Source organism: Cynara cardunculus (genome assembly GCF_001531365.2).
Source record: "Cynara cardunculus var. scolymus isolate 2C chromosome LG 3, CcrdV1, whole genome shotgun sequence".
Lineage (NCBI taxonomy): Eukaryota > Viridiplantae > Streptophyta > Magnoliopsida > Asterales > Asteraceae > Cynara > Cynara cardunculus.
Window position 1 is genome coordinate 39,351,946 of NC_037530.1, and position 21,123 is coordinate 39,373,068.

At 30.0% G+C, this 21,123-nt stretch overlaps 1 long non-coding RNA gene across 1 annotated transcript; it reads left to right on the plus strand.

Annotated features, from left to right (window-relative positions):
• Positions 1-11,423: 11,423 nt before the first annotated feature.
• LOC112510562 lies at positions 11,424-15,393 on the plus strand. Its single transcript, XR_003068952.1, has 3 exons — positions 11,424-11,457; positions 11,581-11,722; positions 15,207-15,393. It is a non-coding gene; the product is annotated as an uncharacterized LOC112510562 (long non-coding RNA).
• Positions 15,394-21,123: the final 5,730 nt, after the last annotated feature.

The following is a 21,123-nucleotide window of genomic DNA, read 5'->3' on the forward strand; positions in this document are numbered from 1 at the left end:
TAAATTTGATACTAATATCGACATATATATATATATATATATATATATTCTCATATTTTCTATGATATATTTAATTTATATTTTATTAAAAATAAAAACATTTTATCAACATATATAAATAATAAAACGAAACATTAAAACTGAGATATATCTCGCTATATTATGTGAGCACCCTTCTAGTACACAATATAATGGATAAATCAGTTTAATTTGCATAAGTATTGAAATAAATTTCTTATTTACAAAAATAATAGACTTACATGTGAGAGTCTTAATCGATCATTGACTAGATGAGTCTTAAAAGACTTTAGATTTCGGTCTTTTTGTCCTTTTTTAGATTTCAGATGATATGTAATTTAGTACATAATTTTGAATTTATCAAAGTCTGAGTGTGAAAATTTGCGTATTAATTTGACAAAAAAAACCACAACCAATTTTTATTTTATTTTTAATTTTAATTTTGTTATGAGAGTTCAAAACAATTGAAAAGGACTTCGTTAAGATAATATGAACGACCCATTTTTCTAATGTTTTTATAGATTAAATTTATTAAATGTGATTTCAATAACAATTTTATTAAAATTAATAATAAATTGTTCTTTAATACACTAACGGGCTGTTTGTTTGGCTCTTAATGGTGACATTAAGAGCCAACCTCTTAATCGCTAAGAGGCAAGGGTTGTTTGGCAACAAAAAAAGAACCTCTTAATGGTTACAAAAGGCTCTTAACCATTTAGGGGCTAGGGCTCCCCTCAACGATTCAGAGGGGTCTTCTTCCATTTTTGCCATCCTTCCTCCTTTCAATCGATCTCGTCTCCTCCCACCCTCCTTCCTCCTTCCAGTCGATCTCGCCTCCTCTCCCGAGTTGCTGCTGTGTCGCCTTCTTCCCAACCCCTCTCTTCACGCACGTCGCTTCTATTCCACAGTCGCCGTCCCCGTCTCCGGTAGCTTCCTCTTCCATCGTCTCCGCCTCCACCAGCGAGTATTTAAGGTTGGGTCCTTGTCTGTGCTTTCCTCGACACCGCCGAATCTAACCATCATGCTTTGAAATCGTTCTTCCTCTCGTTCCTTGCTTCGTCGCACAAGAAATTCATTCCTTATCTCTGGGCTCTTTGTGAACCTCGAAACTGATATCTCTTATAAGAAATCGGCAGATTTTAACGACCATAGTGATAACATGGCGTTTGATTGTGTTCAGGCTGGTCACCGGAGTTAATCCATCGGATACGAAAACTCCAATCGAAAGGTCCAGGAACAAGGGCAAGAATTTAGGGTTTAGATGATTCTCGATGATAATTTATTAGAGAGGGTTAAAATGGTAATTTATTATCATTCAGAGAACAATTACCAAACAACATTATTTCATTCAACACTTAACCATTCTGACCCTCTCAACCATTCTGACTTCTTAACTATTCTGCACTAAACCATTCAGCAACTGCCAAACAGCCCCTAACAAAAAACTTGGTAGACACCTTCAACTTGCTTGTGCAATAGTATTTGTTTTGAATTTAGGGACTGTTTTGTTTAGTAAACGATTATCAAATAAATGTTTATTGGGTGTAATTTATTGAGCACGACCAAGATCTAAAAATTTTACACAGTACAAGAAGTGAAGGAAAAAACAGTTATCATTTGAAACATCTCTAACAACTTCTCTGTAATTTCTTCAAAATTTAGATCTCAAAGTCAAAATTTGGGTGCGATTGGTTTGAGTTTGAGCTCAAAATGTCAAAAGTACCTAGAGGTCTCAGATTCAAATCCAATGATAAATAAATAAAAATTTCTGGCCACATAGATTCAAATGTGGTGGCTCTGGACTACCCGCAAAACAGGTGGTCGTCCTGAGATTAGTCCGCTCACATAGCGGTTTGGATATCCAGGTTGATGGAAAAAAAATTCAAAATCTATAAATAATAAATAAAAAAAACTATATTTTCTTCAACAGATTTTGTATTTTAGAAATTTCAATATCCATTATTATTATTAAAATATTCTATAAATTTACCATCTCAATGCATTTTTTTATAAAATAATAATAAGTCGGTCTCATTGGTGGGTATGAACAAAAAATAAATTTCTTTTTCCATACATCAAGTTTTGGAGAATTCTTTAAATTCAGAATTTTCTCTATTTTTATCTATTTTAGAGAACAATATAAAAATCTGCCGCAACAAAATAGAGAAAACAAAAGTCTCATTTTCTTTTTTTTCTTTTTTTGTTAACCTAGATATTCAACCCGCTAGAGCTAACTAATCCCAGGACGACCACCTGCTTTGCAGATAGCCCGGAGTTACCACATTTAAACCTCCGTGGCAACATAGGGATTTTTATTCATCATTGGATTTGAACCTGGGACCTCCTGGTACTTTTGACCTTTGGAGTCAAGTTCAAACCAATCAGACTCCACCTTTCTAAAATACGTTTACTAAAAACCCATTTTAATAACCAAAAATGTTACCCGACAATGTAAGGAGAATGGTGACTCGTGAGTCTTGTCGAAAATATCTTATCCAGTAAACATTTGATAAACGACTCTTATCAATTTATTCTTATACAATATAATATAACAAAAATTAACTAAATTCAGAAAAAATGATAAAATAGCCGATATTTACAACCAAATTCACTTTTTAGTCATTTTTCAACCAAATTTTGATAAAATTGTTGTGTTTAATGTATGACTCATTGGTTTTTTTTTAGGGTTAGTATAAAAAATCAGCCCCAATTTCAATTGGTATTTTCTTCATTTCAGTTATTGTGAAGAGAAATCTACAGTGTATTTGTGTAAAATCTATTTTCAGATTAAAAAAATATTTACACAAATTCACATAATTTGCACAAGAATTCTCGTAATGATTTTCATTTTCGTAAAAAAATCTTTTTTTCAATCTAAAAATAGGTTTTATGTAAATGTCTGTAAACTTTGGCTAAAATAAGAATTTAATATTAAAAAGGGTAAATTGCATGAAAAAATAATGCATTTTAATTTGATTTCTATTTTGGATAATGTATTTTCAAAACTTCTATTTTGATACCTAAAATGTAAAGTTTTAAACATTTAAGTACCCGGGTAACTGGTTGAAGTATTAACCGGTTACCATATTGATATGACGAGTGATGTGGTATCCGGTTAATACTTCAATAAATAATACTGAGTTGGATACTACATCAGTATGGTAATCGATTAATGCTTCAACCAGTTACTCATGTACTTAAATGATTAAAATTTACATGTTAGGTATCAAAATAGAAGTTTTAAGAGTATATTACCCAAAATAGTAATCAAATTAAAATACATTATTTTTTCATACAATTTATACTATTAAAAATAACTTAAAAATGAATTTATGTGATAAAATTTGACTATTTTAATAGATCTGAACATAAATATAAAATATGGACACGTCCCAAGACTACATTAACACTGAATCTTGAAGAGTTACAAAGACCAACACCAGTTTGACCAAATCTGTCAAGCCCTATACGATTGACTTCCAAGTAAATACATTTTTCCATAAATAGTCCCTCTATTTCTTCTTTTTGCACTTTCGGTCAACAACATGTCTTTTTCACACTTCACTTCAAAATTCAACATTACTTTAACAAAAATAGTCCACCATTCCCTCAGCTTTAACTACATTCACTTTAAATAAGGCATGTATCATGTGATTCATCACATGATATATGTTCCAACTTTATCTTCTAATTTGTATATTTTCATAAACATATAAAAATTCAAAAGAAATTCTTTTTATTTTAATACTGTTGATTTAATGGACTTGGTCATACCGACCAAAACTAGTTTGGTTCTGTTAATTTCACAAATACTGAACGGGTTTTGATTTGAACAGTTTATTTGGTTTCGACCGAACTAGATCCACTACATGGAAATATTGTCTAGGTTCGTTTTCTCTTTTTGTAAAACGTATTATAAGAGGGAAACAAGAAGAACGAGTTGAGAGAATTACACAAGAACGTTGTATCACATGTGATGTTAGGCTAAAAACGCATGTGATTTGGGTTCGGTCAATGCTCTTAGTCGTCAGGCCAAGCATGTGCACCTCTATATTAACCGAACCTAAATAACCTGTGATTTTTTTTTATATCTAAAATCACATATGTTATAGACGTTCTCGTTATTTTATTTTAACCATGTTCATCTTAACTCAACTCAACTTAACTCTCTCTATATATATATTTACACATACACACACACACACATATATATATATAGAGAGAGAGGGGGATTTCAGTTGCGTATATAATTTACGTTGTGAACTGGTGGATAAATGAGACTGTGACAAGTGTTCCCATTTATCATTTAACAATAAACGTGAATTTTCTACAACATTAATAATGAATATCTCGTGAATGACTGGGACACATGGTGTGCTCTCATTTGTCTCCCCCCCCCCCCCGGTTCGCTACGGAAGTAGAGTTCGCAACTGAATATGCCCATATATGTAGAGATGCGTACGATTTTTGTGCAACATAGGTCACAAGCCAACTTGTCTTTTCCGTAAAATGATTGTGTTCTCTTTTGAATATATATATATATATATGTGTGTGTGTGTGTGTGTGTGTGTGTGTGTGTGTCTATATATGTGTGGGGGGGAACATATAATTCATATGTTCATATATGAACCCGTTTGCCGGCTATTTGACGAAGTTATTAAACTACACTCTCGATTTTTTGCATAGCCGCAATTTTTAAACAGTCAAAGCCGTAATTATTGACTAGTCAAATCCGTAATTATAGACTTGAGATCACGTGAGACCAACATGTTTCCGTGAGACCCCTGAGTACCTTTATATCATTTTGATGTTAAGTTTCGAGTATAAAATAGTGGTCTTACGGGTCTCACGTGAAACATATATATATATATATAGAGAGAGAGAGAGAGAGAGAGAGAGAGAGAGAGAGGGGGGGTGGGTTATTATGCAACCTTTTACATTTGTACAACCAATACAACTCAATCTCAACCGTCCATTTAATTTGATGAATATGTGATTTCATAAAAAAATTGATTGTTTCCTAATATAAGTATTGATCATAATTAATGAACTCTAGTCATCTTCCATAAATATTCAAATCATAATAATGATTTCTATAAATATCTCAATTAATTGGGTTGCATTGGTTGTACAAATGAACATGGTTGTATTTAAAATATACCCTCTCTCTCTCTCTCTCTCTCTATATATATATATATATATATATATATACTATCTTATTAAACAAATTTAACAAAAGTCTTAAAATTTTAATGACCAAAATACCATTTATGCTTACTTTTTCATTTTTTTATTTTTTCACTTTTTCACTAATTCCTCTCCTCACATACACTCACCTTCTCACAACCRATTTTTTTAAAATTATAATTTTAAATTTACACTTTATACCTCTATAATTAATTAATTAATTTACGTCTTTTACTTTTAAATGTTTCATTTTAAACCTTTATCTATACTATTTTATTAAACAAATTTAGCAAAAATCTTAAAGTCTTAAAATTCTAAATAACCAAAATATCATTTATGCTTACTTTTTCACTTTTTCATTTTTTCACTTTTTTACTCCCTCCTCTTCTCACATACACTCACCCCCCTCACAACCAATTTTTTTAAAATTATAATTTTAAATTTACACTTTATACCCTTATAATTAATTAATTAATTTGCGTCCTTTACTTTTAAATGTTTCATTTTAAACTGTTTTCAAATTAACATACATAATCGTATATCAATTAAAATATGTTTAAAAATTACATTTTTATTTTAACAAGTTACACAATTATAATCGTCTCGTTAATACCTTCGAAATGAGTCTAATATTGAATATTTTTTGACTTAATTATATTATTATATACTATATATACTGTGAAAAAATATTTTTAATATTTACGATTTATACTTTTATAGTTATTTATTTATATATATACTATATATTTTGGGGTTAGGCTGTCTAAATTGCACTGTATAATATGTTTTGAATTAATATGTTCGTGGGTTTTTTTGATATATATATATATATATATATATATATATACATGTATTAATTCAACCTTAATCTGAGTTTCTGGACAAAAAAGAGGGTATGCAGTTGAAATTTCATTCTAAAACCCATCTTTTTTTGTCTTTTCATGGCTTATGATCTGTCAAATTTGTAGTTTTCTTTATTGGTTTTGAGTGTTTATTTTAAAACTCAAGTTTCTTGGTTMTTYGMTYTTGGTGTAAATCGAATACATTTGTGGAGTCGTTTAAATATGTTGAATTTTAAACTGTCATACAGTTTTTTTCATCGATAATTTGTAATTGAAACCATAACTCTTATTTATTCAAATTGTACTAATATGTAAAGACCAAGTGTAACTTATATCATCGTTAAATCTTATCTTATAAAACCAATGGAACTTCAAAATCGTTAAAATTCATGGCTCCCGCTGCATTGCGCGAGTACACAACTAGTATATATATAGGGGTTGGTTTAAATACTAACCAAGATTTTTGTGTTAACTTTGTTAACCAAACTCAACCAATCATATTCCATTTTTTCTTTAGGTTCACATATAACTCATATATTAATGACAAGAGTAATTAAGTAATTTGTCATTTATGTAACTCCCAAATCATTAATCGAGAGTTACAAATCTAAAAATCTCAATAATTGATGAATATGTAATATTGATATTTTTTATACGTGTTCATGTTTTGTAATTTCGATTTATTCTATCCATAATTATATTGATTTTGTAATTGTTAAAGAATTTCCTATTGTAAAGATTTCGATATCGTCCGAGTAATATGAATAAACCTATTGGAAAAAAGATCGACGACAATGAGAATAAAAAGGTTAAAATCGTCTACAACTACAATCGGAATTCGAATTCATATGTAATTGTTAAAGAATTGTTCACAAGTGTTCATATTGTATTCACATGTACACTAGCTGCATATCTCAACATTGGCTTGCTACTGAATGTGTTCATAATGAAAGAATTATTGTTCACAAACTGTTCATATTGTGTTCATATGTACACTAGTTGTATATCTCAACATTGGCTTGCTACTGAATGTGTTTATAATGAAGGAATTATTATTCACAAACTGTTCATATTGTGTTTATATGTACACTAGTTGCATATCTCAATATTGGCTTGCTCATGAATGTGTTCATAATGAATGACCTATTGTTCACAAACTGTTCATATTGTGTTCATACCTGTTTTTTTATTTATTTACTTTCATGTAACAATTATTCTTATTATATTCATATTGTGTTCATAAATGTTATATATACCAAGTTCATATATATGTCAATTTTTGTTCGCATTTGACACAATGGTTCATATATATATGTGTGTGTGTGTGTGTGTTCATATGGTTCTTACATCAACAAAATAAATTAATAAAAATAATGAGATTTTTTGATTTTGTAACTCTCAATTAATGATATGGAAGTTACATAAATTTTTTTGCCTAAATACCCTTTTCTCCTTTGTTCACATATGTTCTTTGAAATTGTAAATTTAAAAATTTAATTTTTTATCATGATTAATCATAACCCTTTATTATAAGAATTCTTTGTCAAGATTGGTTAACAAAATTAACACAAAAATCTTGGTTAGTATTTGAACCAAGCTATATATATATTTGTCGAGTACGTTAGAAACCCAAAAAGCATACTCCACTATTGTGATGGTTGTCGTTTGGTGACTATCTACTCGTGTTATGTTTCGTTAATTTTTCTTTTCCTTTTTTTAATAACCATTCACATCAACATAAGATTTTTCTTGTCCATTAATTTACAAAATTCATAAAAAACACATTTTTTTACATCTCTCCATCAAATTTTAGAAATTCCAACCATCAAACACGGTAAATACCAAATCACATTATAATCATCTAAATTATCGAAACTAAAACCAGTAGAATTCATGATTCTTGATCCAAACGATCCTACTTCCATCTTACCGCTCATTTAAAATCACAAATATGGATGAAAATAGGAAGGGAATTGGGCATTTAAAATATCCGTCATCCCTGAACCCTCGACCAATCTCCGACAGGTTTTGGGGGGAGGAATCCTCGTTGAATATCCGTTTAGTAAAAACAATGTAATTTAAAATTAATTTATAATGAGTGATCACTAAATTAATTACTAATTTTGAAAATCAAATATATTTGTCTTTTAATGATAGATGTACACATATTCAAGGGATGTTTCATTTACAAACTAATCTTAGTCGTCCATCTAGTCTAGGAGTTGTTTGACAGTTATTGAATGGTTTGGTGCAGAATGATTAAATGGTCGGAATGAATAAGATGCTCTCGTGATATATCGCAAAATGAAATACAATTGTTTGGTAATTGTTTACAATGAAATTAGGACGCTGAATGGTTAAGGGAGACCTAAGATACACAATCACTCATAGAGTTTTAGAACCATTAAAAGACAAAAAAAAATTGTCAAACAAGATTCGCCTCTTAACGATTCAGAAACTGTCTATTAATAGATATAGGATTTTATTTTGTTTTCTAATTAAAAACCATGATCTGAAATAACCTTATTATCTTCCATATGTATCTCAATCATAATTAATTAATTATGATAATTATCCATAAATATTATCTCAATTGTTTTCTAATATAATGGTTCGTAAGAATTATATGGTTTGTATTTGAAATAAACTCTATATATTTATTTACAGACTATATACATATATTAAATAAATAAATAAATTATTGGGGATTCGGGGTCTGATTAGGGGCAGGTAACGACATCCCCGACCCCGCACCGTTTCGAGTATGAAAATAAATCCTCATGCCTGCCCGTTACCCGTCAAAGCGAAGAATCTCCACCCGGTTAGGATCGGGTACCTGTTGGCACCCATCGTTACAGGTAAAATTTACATCTATAATCATGAATAATAAAATTATTTTGTGGTTTTTTTTTTTAATTATTTAAAATTAAGAAAATGGAGTTATGTATACTCCATAATAGGAAGCATGTCCCGTTTTCCACATGAAAACACGGTTTTAAGGTTGGGTCTTGCGTTGACTTTCGTATCTTCTTGCGTTGACTACCGTATCTTTGGTGGGATTTTCAAGTGACCAAAGATTTTGCGTACGAGAAAAACGAAAAACGGGCCACAAGATCTATTAGAAGTTATGTCGTTTGTTTGACCATTTATCATGCATTAAAATGTATTATTTGAAATGCATTTTTAATTTTATATATATATATATATATATATATACATATATATATATATATACATATATAGAGGAGGGTTACGTTACAAAACGCCCAATTCATGAAAACTATGCAAATCATTTTCGACCAATTGAAAACTTCCGTTTTTTTTTAATTTTAATAAATAAGGGTATAATGGTCATTTAATTGTATACTGGTTAATATTGGAACGTAATAATTACTCTTAATTATGGAAACGTAATAATAGAAACATTAAATATAAAATGTGGTAAATCAATTTTTTCTTAATATAAATTTTTTACCACTAATAGTTTTATTATTTTATTAAGTTATACTTATTAAAATATGAATTGTAAAAACATTACAATATGAAATCTGATTTCATTTCATTGAAAAAATATATGTACTTTGTGCAATGAATTGAATGTCATGGTCAATAGTGACCATGAATACAATTTCACTGATGAATTTAATTTATTAATATTTCGAAATGTTTTATGTATGAAAAAGTTTCACTTACTAAAATAAAGTATTCAGTTTTCAAAATGTTTCATTCTTTATATGTGTGTGTGTGTGTGTGTGTATATATATATATATACACCTGAATATCCAACCCGTGATGAGAGCCGACTAATTCCAGGACGACGACCTGCTTTGCGGGTAGCCGGGAGTCACCGCATTCGAACCTCCGTGGCCACAAATTTTTTTTATTTCTCCTTAGATTTCATCTGAGACCTCGAGACACCATTCTTGTGGTTAATATATAATATTTTTATCTATGATAAAACTCGCATGCACTAATTGCATTTGGTATGTACAGTCAAGGGTGTTATTCGGTTGGTTAAATCGATTTTGTTCTGTTTATTCAATTCAGGTTAATGGGTTTGCAACATGATCAAAACTAAACGATAATGAAACTAAATTAGGTTCGATTTAATCAGTTTTGAGTTATTCAGACCGGTGACGATTAAACTGAATAAAAATCATACTTTTTTGTATGACACTTGCTTTAATAATTTTCTCAAATTTTATGATTGTTGTTTTTGGTGTAGAGTTATATCATCATACCCAACAATTAATTTGTATAAAGTTTAAAAAAAATAACATCTACCAACAATTAACCAAAAGGCCTTTGGCCTAGCGGTATTGTAGTCTTTGTCCTCTTAGGAGATCAAGGGTTCAAATCTCATCAAAAGTGAGGAGGGCGTGTGAGTTTATTTGTTGCAGTGTCATCTATAAATATTATATACTTAAAAAAAATGTCTATGAAAAGATCTTATTTCTTTATGCGACATTGTACGTTAAGAAAAAAAAAACGTAACTGAATTGAAAAAAAAAATAGTATAGGGTGTATTCGGTTTATTTTTATGAAATATGGAAGTAAATAAAATACTAGTAAAGTGTGTTATTCACTAAAACTGAATTGAAAAAAATTACAAGATAAAAGCGAACCAGTATCCTTATTCTGCTAATTGAACCATTTTAATCAAAATTCATTTGGTTCAGATGGATTACCGGTTTCAGTTATTTTTACCCCCTTATGAAATATGAAAGTAAATAAAATACGAGTAGAGTGTGTGATTCACTATTGGGACTGAGAACGGTTACTGTAACCGATTACAAGTACTCTTAACCGGTCCTTAGTGTTTTTGATGGGACTGAAACCGGGAGTCCGGGACCGAATTTTGACCATCACTACTTTAACCTGACCAACCCAATCCATGTGCAGCCAAGAGCCCTAGCCTATATAAGATAAATGAGTTGCTGTTAACCACAAGGGTGTTGCCTGATTGGTTTGAGCTTGGCTCCAAATGTCAAACGTACCTGGAGGTCTCAGGTTCAAATCCAAGGAGGAATAAAAATCCCCTTGTGGCTATGGAGGTTCAAATGCGGTGATTCTGGGTTATCTGCAAAGCAGGTGGTCGTCCTGAAATTAGTCGGCTCGCATAGCAAATTGGATATCCAGGTTAATAAAAAAAAATGAGTTGGTCATATGCATCAACTTTATAATATTTTCTTCTAAGCAAGAAAACATAAAAATCTAAAAGACCAAGTATTTGGGCCCAAAAATCAGTTTGGGCCTTTAAGCCTGTTAATGTTGCAATCACATTATTTGGACTCAAAACACCAACCTATAAAAGCTGAGTTTCTGAAAGCCTAATTGTTTTATGGTTTATGCAGTTTCAGTGCTTTGCTAACCCCAGTTCTCTCCGTCAATGGCGTTCTTCGATTATAGAGTATGTCTATCTCTCCATCTCTGTGATCTCTATCACGAATTTTCGAATCGTATGATTTTGTAAATGATCTATAATGTTTAATCGATCTGGTAATTTCTATAAACTGAATTATTGATGATGTAGAGTTTATCTAGATTCTAGAGCAATGCATTATGATGTTAGATCCGTGGATTCCATGAACTCCTCTGGATAATTCATGCATTGTGCAGTTTCAGTGCTTTGCTAATCCCAATGCTCTCCATCAATGGCGTTCTTCGCTTATCGAGTATGTATATCTCTCCATCTCTGTCATATCCATTACGAATTTTCGAATCCTATAAATTTGCAAATGTTTAATCGATCTGGTAGTTTCTATAAACTGAATTATATGTAGAGTTATCTAGAGCAATGCATTATAATGTTAGATCCGTGGATTCCATGAACTCCTCCGCTATTCGAGCTAGATTTGAATAATTTCTCACGAAAATATCCATGTTTTTGGCTTATAAATACTTGTTATTGTTAATTAAGCATCGTATGATGTTCATAGCATTTATAATCGTCACTGGCATTTTCCCATCGAAGAAATTGAAATTTTCATATGTAGCAAATTAATTTAACCCAAATCCTATTAGGCCTGTTCATGTGGCTTAATGCATTACTAACAATATTCAGTGATTGGTAAGTTAGAGGCGCCTTTAATTACCAAGATAGTAGAGGTTGAGTAACACCAAATCCATAAAAATTGGTATAAAAGTTAACACCATATTCCATTACGATTTTTTTTAAAGTATATAGTAATTATATACCTCAAATAGAACCAATAAACTCACACACCCTCCTCACTTTTGGTGAGGTTTGAACCTCTTACGAAGCGAAGGACTCACATACCACTAGTATGAATTTGCAAATGATCTATAATGTTTAATCGATTTGGTAATTTTCTATAAACTAAATCATTGATGATGTAGAGTTATCTAGTTTCTAGGGCAATGCATTATAGTGTTAGATCCGTGGATTCCATGAACTGCTCAGGTATATATACCAGCTAGATTTTGAATAACTTCTCATGTAAATATCCATGTTTTTGACTTATAAATACTTGACATTGTTACTGATTAAGCATCGTATATTGTTCTTAACACATTTGCCTGTGTAAAGCATATTCATAGCATTTATAATCGTCACTGGCATTTTTTACATCGAAGAAATTGAAATTTTGGTATGTAGCAAATCAATTTGTCCGAATCGTACTAGGCTTGTTCATGTGGCTTAATGTATTACTAACAATATTCAGCGATTGGTAACTTAGAGGCGACTTCAATTACCAACATCAAATCCATAAAAAAATGTTTAAAATTTGGTGCAAATGATAAATCTACTCCAACGGTTAACACCAATCACTAAACAGTAACAGTGTAACACCAAAATGTAAGATTGTGGATATATTTCTTTTTATCTTTTTCAATCAGTGTAAATGAATATTGTTATAACAAATTTGATGTGTAAATTTGGTTTGGTATCCCCATTGAAGTGATATGGTGTCAAATTTGATATTTTATCAACTGTGACAATTTGGGTTGAATGTTGGATGTCCGTTCATGCATATTTAGATGAATGCTGACTAACAACACAAAGTTGGTTTTCAAAAAGTTTATGTTTACAAAGACCAGAAAAACAAATGCTAGGGCCAAAGGGTATGATCTTAATTTTTTCATATGGTGGGTTTTACATGAGCCAAACTTTCTTTAAGGGGTTGTCTACTAAATGCTTACCGATAAGCGCTTACAGATTTCATTTACCTTATCGATTTTGCATAACAAGAACCAAGAACCTTACCCGGTAAGAGGATAACAAAAACCGAGAGTCTTACCCAATAAGCACTTACCGGATTTAAGACGTTCACCAATCCATTTTGATGCGAGATTGTTACATGATAAGGTAAGTGAAGGTAATTTCTATTGCCGAAAAGCACTTACACGTAAGTGTTCGGTAAACGGCTCCCCTAAGATGATAATGGTAATTGTAAGTGAGAATTTATGAATTGTTTCAGATGTCAATTTCTCTTTGATGGTATGCATATCTTCAATGTGGATATCAACACTTGAGAATTATGTTATGGTGTTAAAATACTTAAACTTTTCACAATGCAGTTTTTTATAGGTGGTAATTCTGATGAAAATGAACTAGATCTAGCCACAATCTTATAGTATTGTGATACAATTAATTAATTACCCGTCATCGTGTTGTTTGAGGACTTTGCAGCGATTGTGATAACATGATTTCTTATCTAATCTTAATGGTCCTCTAACACGATTCCTTATCTAATCCGGAGGATGGTATATGCCTTTGATCCATCTTTCGAGTACTCACAATGGTGGAGCTCTTTTTTTTTTTTTTTGAAAGGATCCTAGGTTATGTCTGGACTAATCCTGACAAATGTGATTGCAAAAAATCAGTCCTGATAAACTCAGTGGCCACAATTATTGGAGCTCTTTTAAAGAGCCTTTTCAAGAAAAAGTGGGACCCACTACACACACAAAAATATGTTAGTTATTTTTCGAACGGCAAATGTGGCCAATAATCCTCCTAAAAACTTACCATTATGATGCTCTTAAGTGCCGTTTACTAAAACAAGTGGTGGAGTTTTTTTCAAAACAACTAGTTGTAATTGCCCAAGAAATAAGTCTTTTTTTTTTCTTTTTCATAAAGCTTACCTGGTCAATAAGCTTTCAAATAAGCACCACTAGGGATCCTGTTAGTGGGAGTAAATGTGTGTTTGTTAGTATTTAATTAGCTTAATAATACTTATAATTTATTTAATCAGTTATATATGACTATTTGTTAGTGGGTTAATAATATAGAAAGTGAAATATTAAGTAACTGCTATAGGGGAGCAGAAACCAAGTTTTTTTTTTCAAACTTGTCTTCCCAATTAAGAAACATGCTCCTATCATCTATCAAAAAATCCTTTCAAACAAAAACTTTCCCGACTTAATGAAAAACCAACCAAACATTATTTAAATCATAAATGGAAAGTTACACGCTTCACGAGGAATTGTGAGAGATAATACTGTGGATGTTTTAAAACAAGAGACTTAGATATATGAATACTTCTGCATTTGTTACTTGGATTACATCATTTTAACCTCCATTTCTATAAGTATTAATTAATTCAACAAGGTTACAAGATTTCTAGTAATGTACATATATCTGCTTTAAAACCTCCTTGAAAGTTTTCATGATAAAACGAAAATGCATGCCATATCGAAATCGACAATTTGGGCATCCCCTTCCTATTCGTTCGAGTCTCCAGCACCCTTTTCTTTGCTTTAGTTGGGTTCTTGTTGGTAGGCAGGATTAGTCTTATTGTTACTGGTTTCTTTCCCTTTCTTGTTCAGTCTGTTCCTTGTAAATGTTGTGGTGTTTTTGTTTCGTGATGCTGTTCGAGACTTCTTGTTCTTCTCTTTCTCTTAGTAAATAAATTCTTGTTGTCTTTTAAAACAATATTGAATCGACAGAATTCTGCTTTTAAGGTGCCATATTTAGCTACCTTTTAATTCAAAAATGAGGCTAATAGTAATAGGGGTTCTTTGAGATAAGACATGATCTGCTGACTAGATAACTTAGCATATGCATATGGCCATAGCTTTAACTTTTTCCTCTTTGTTTTTACTTGTGGAAGTATCTTTCACTTCAATTATATGATTCACTATCTGAGCCTGGTTAATTATCGACAACCCTAACACGTCTAAATACCTGTCTTTTAGGAACCACATGTGAGGATGCATTTTAGAGTTGACTTAGCGGCTGAGGTTAGGAGAGGGGTTCGAGCCTGTTTGTCTTCCACAAGATTCTAACTTGAACTTGTCGACTGAGCTACATGCCCGACGCAAATTCTATTCATAAACAAGCATTGTTTGTGAATCTTAAGATCAAAGACAACAATGTTAAATTAGTATTCTAAAAGCATCTCTAACGGTTATGCTATATATTTTCTCTCTTTTCTTCCAAATTTGAAGATTTCTTCTTTCTCTCTCCTATTTTTCTTTGTTTTAGAGAAGTGTATAACATAGTTGTTGGAGCAAACTTTTCTCAAATCTTTAAAATTAATAAAATAACATAGTTGTTGGAAATGTTTTAATATCGTTATGGTTAAATTTTATATAAGAGATATGATATTAATATCGAGATAAATAGGTGCTTATTTGCAGAGGTGGATCTATAAATTTTTTAAGGGGTGGCACCGTAGCACAAAACGGAATAAAAATTGTGGCATCGTTAAGGACTGTAAAATTTACCCCATGCCAAAACAATTTCATGGTTGCATAGTGTCAACTAAGGGCTTACTATATCCACCCCTCTTGTTTGATCCGAACCATACCTAGGGAGTATGTTAGGATCCCGAAACAATGTAGGATTTGGCGACGGAGCGGCCAAGCCTGGAAAAGTCTAGCTTCGGTTAAGATGAAAGACAAAAGCCCCGGACAAATATAGACATGTATCTAGCTAGGTGGTGAGGCATCTCTTTGAGTTCCTATGAGCTTATATAAGCTCATTTAGCTCATATTTTGCAATCATAAACTAGCTTATTTTTTGAACTTATTACAAAAACTCTCGTTCGATCAACCATAAACTAGTTTTTTTTTTAATTTTCTCAAAGCAACGCTTCAATAATTTTCTGTGGTTTATTAATTTTGACTTTTTTCAGTTATTGTCCCTTATATCTTTTCAATTAAATTTTCAACATAATATTTAGTTCATTTTACATTTCAAATGCGGTGACTTCGAGCTACTTGCAAAGCAGGTGGTCGCCCCGATATTAGTCGGCTCGCATAGCGGGTTGGATATCCAAGTTAATCAAAAAAAATTATCAACTAATACTTTTTACCAAATATAATTAAGTTATCAACTAGTTACCAAACATAATCTGCTTATCAATTAATACGTAAACTATAACTTTAAACCGGTTGAGTCAGCCGACTAATTTTGGGTCATGGACCTTGTTTACTTCTTTGGTAGTAATGATGTTGCTTGGGTGACGTTTGTCAAGAAAAATATAAAGTTAAGATGTGAATAATTGAGGCATTTGTCTATTTTTTTTTAATGTGGGAACTTGGTTAAGTTATATATATTAAATAACACAAAAGATCCCAACCATCATCACCTTTAATTGCCTTCCTATTCCATTATTTAAAAGTGGCCCATGAATTTGTTGACACATCAACTTCAATTTTCAAATCCATCTCCACACCACAAGATTTACATGATCTTAATCTCTTCCATCCTTTTCAAATTTATTAACTCTTGCTTGAGTAGTTGCCTCTTACTACTTTAATACCAAAATTAAGTGCCAATCTTTGGATTTACACTTGATTAAAAAGTAAATACATTTGATGATGGAGGAGGGTGTTTACACTCATGGACAAATTACGAGATTTGTGAGATCTTCAGTTAGAGCACATCGATATACTATATTATTAAGCATTTGTCAGAAATTCGTAAAAATCATTTTTTATGCATAAAGTATTGTTTCTTGATGCATATTACTTAAATTCAAGATTACAAGTTGATTGTGCGTAAGTACAATTTATTAAAGCTTTATATTTGAATTTGCACAACTAACTGCAAATAAATATAATCAAATACATGATAAATATCTTATTTTAAATATAAAAAATCTAACATATAGTTAAGATAATCATTGAGTTGTAACAAAGTACTTAATCATTATTTTTATTAAAAAAACATCATAGTATTAAACCTAAAATAATACAAATGATATTAGAGCCAGGAATAGGGCCAGTGTGCCAACGAGGATACCATGCTCCCAAGGTGGGTAGATTGTAAGATCCCACTTTGGTTGGGGAGAAGAACAAAGGTTGTCTTACAAGGGGCTTCATATCTTTTATATCATACGCGTTTTAAAACTGTGAGTCGAGGTGCACGAACAAAACGGACAATATCTGATATAATTAGTCTGAAATGTTATAATTTCAAATCCAAAAATCATTCAAACCATACATAAGACTGAAACAGAATTCAATTTCAAGTCTTTTTAAATTCAATCAAATCCTACATGTGTACTTTGATTTAGAAGTCATTTTAAATTGATTTCATACTTTTTGTGTAGAATTTGTGCAAAGTCATGTCCTTCCCAAGTTCCAATGTTTCCATTCTACGTTTTTTTGTGAAAGATGAGTTGCAACTTCTTTACAAAGTCACTTGATAAAACTTGGAACAATACCATTTAACCAAATATAATTAGATGATAATGACTTGAAACAATGAGGAGGGAAATGGGAAACCTTTTTTATTTTGTCTTTGCTACTTTTTTGCTTTAAATAAAATATATATGTGTTTGCATGTTAAAAAAGGAATGTAGAACCAAAATTAAATAAACAAAAGTAAAGAATGCTAAGACCAATGTTACTTTTTAGTTGCTTGTATGGATCCAAGGTGTTTGATTGATGCACCATTTGGTAATTATGCTTTCCAATGTTCCCATCATACCTTTTCTTTTTAGTTTTACCAAGAGTTTGATACATTGGATAAGACAGAACATGATAAAGATTTATGTTTTATGTTTGACATGATTTTATATAGAATAGACATAAATAGAGTGAAATAAAGTGGATCAGGCATGTTCCACCCTTACCCGTTGGAACAAGCTGGAACAAACTTATATTTTATCAATATAAACTCAAAATAAAACTTAATTTTCTTTTAAAGCATCAAATAGGTCTTCTTTTCATATTTTATTCATTCTTTAAATTTTGTTTATTGTATTTTATGTTTCTTGGACTTTCATTTTACTGTCCTCAAAATATTATGTTTATACGGTTTCTATATTTTTATTAATTTATTATATATTATTAATAATAAATAATATAGAAAAGAGATAAAAATAAAAAATTGGAAACTAAATAAATTTTTATTTGGTGTTATTTTAATTGTTTTGACGCAAACTTTCTAATGATATATATTATGTTATAAAAAAATTATTTTATTATTTTAATTAAAATAAAAAAACTCATTAGGGATACATTGGTCATTTTACTTGTTTTGTTCTGTCCAGTTTTATCTTACCAAATGTTGAACAATTGTTCTATCTTGTCATGTTCTATTTTGTCCTGTCTGGACACCAAACACATCCTCAGTGTTAGTAAGCAAATATTATGAGACTATAACAAGAGAATGTGGAAGAAAACTTCATATGCGAATCATTGAAAAATCCGTTTGAAAATGCATATGTAAATTAAATCCATATGAATAATCTGTAATTTCAGTTCACATATGTATAAACATTTTCATGATATTTAACATTATTATCTAAATTGACCACTATCAAATTATTGTTTCTTGATTATAGTTGAGGTTAAAACAGGTACATAAGACGAAGGGTATCAGTGAAATTCGTTAGTTTTTTAAAATAAAATAAAAATTTATATACAAGATGATAATTTATTTCTAAACTGATCAAAACGTTAATCGTAATGGATGATATATAAGCTCACCTCACCTCCAATACCGAGTGATTAATGAGTACGTTCATGACCTTTATTCAGATAATTTATAATTGTTTAAAATAATTACATTTTGATAAATTGATTATTTATTAGATTAATTGTTAACATCAATCATTTTATTTATAGTTTATATTCTATATTGTTTAATATATTCTCAAGTTGTATTAACAAACAAATGGTTAAAATTTAATTCGATAGATATGAAATCCCAAATTATTAAAAAAAATATATTATATTTTGATTAAAAGAAACAAATGGATGTGCATAGCTATATGCCCATGGTTATTGTTTTTTTAACTGTGTGTAGAATAACTTATCTGTATTTCGACTAATTTAAAGACCTGAAAGAACGGTAATTTTTTTTAACTGTGTGTAGAACAACTTATCTGGTTGATTTGTTAACATAAATCTTAGCTTTTCATCACCAATTATGAACTATAGAAAAAATACCAGATCAAACATATTCACTATATTCGACTTAAAAATAGAGTTTATGTTTGGTAGGATATAAATAGATATTTCATATATTTGAAGAAATAGAAATATTGTTTCCATAAAGATTCTTGTCTTACGATATACGTTTATAATATACTTATATATATATATATATATATATATGAGTGCTCAAATGCAAACTACCCATATTTGTACAGACCGTGCAAACTATTTTCATCCGTCGATTTCATTGTTTAATCTTATAAAAAAAAGTTCATGAAATTGTTTAATCTTATTAAATTGTTTCATATAATAATTTTTTGATGAAGTTGTTTCATATATGGTTATGAAATTTTAATGAAACTGTTTCATGTATTTCTATAAAAATAATATAATGAAGATGATAATATTCATGCTTAACACATTCTACAATAAAAATGATCAATCAACCTCTCATAATTATAAAACATGAACAAATGAAAAATTATGATTAGTTAAATAAAGTTTATACGATTTATATAAATAATGTGATTTATAAATTAAATCTCATCTCTCTAATTTAACTTGTGTGATTCAAGATTATGTACTTTGTAGTTATATAAAGGAAGTGAATTCCCACATGGGTAATTTGCTCAAGATTTCAAAATAAACAAATAAATAAATAAACTTGTTCATACCCACCAAGAAATCTTGGTCCAAAACTCCCAACAACTTTCCAGTTTTTAATGATAATTATATATATATATAAATAGTATGGTTCAAATGTTAACCAAGTTTATTATGTTAATTTTGTTAACCATTTTCAATCAATGACAATTCATCTTATATATAGATTCATATTCATCTTTTAATTTAATGACAAGGGTAAATATGTAATTTTCTTTTTTATGCAACTCCCGTATCATTAATTGGCAGTTATAAAGTCAAAAAATCACATGATTTTTGTTAATTTATTATTGATCTTGTTTTTTTTAATAATATTGATTTTTCTATCTATAATGTTTTTGAATTTGTGATTGGTAGAAGAGACCCAATAGAAAAATTTTCGGTATCGTTCAAACTATTATGGATAAACCCATTGTTCATAATAAACCCATTGTTCATAATGAATGAACCATTGTTCACAAGTATTGGAAATCACCCACCTACTGACCATTAATTGTGGACAATTATCGTTCATCCAACAACTTTTTCAACAAAACGTATGATGACAACCAACACAAACCTTGTTTTTTTCGATATTACAAGATTGTGAGAATAACACGTATTCTTCGTTTATATTTTAAAAGATCTTGTCGTAATATTACTACAGACAGTATCTTATTACTTATACAGTAATATGAAAACGATATGCAAATTGGAAGATAAGCTTTCTACAATGAACATGTTTACGGGAAAGCAAAATTTAAATTCACTATGTATCTTTTAATAACAATTATTCAATATCTTTTTTTATAAAACAAGTAGAAGGGTGCTCGTATAATATAATGAGATATATCTCAATTTTGATGTTTTGTTTTATTATTTATATATGTCAATATAATACGGTTTTTAGTGGTTTTGAGAAAGGTATAACGGTTTTATTTTTGAATAAAATATAAATTTAAATATATCATAAAAATTTGGAATATATATATATATATATCGATATTAGTATGAAATTTACTATTTAAAGTTATGGTTTTTTGTGTAGTTTTCTTAATTTAATATTTTATTTATAATT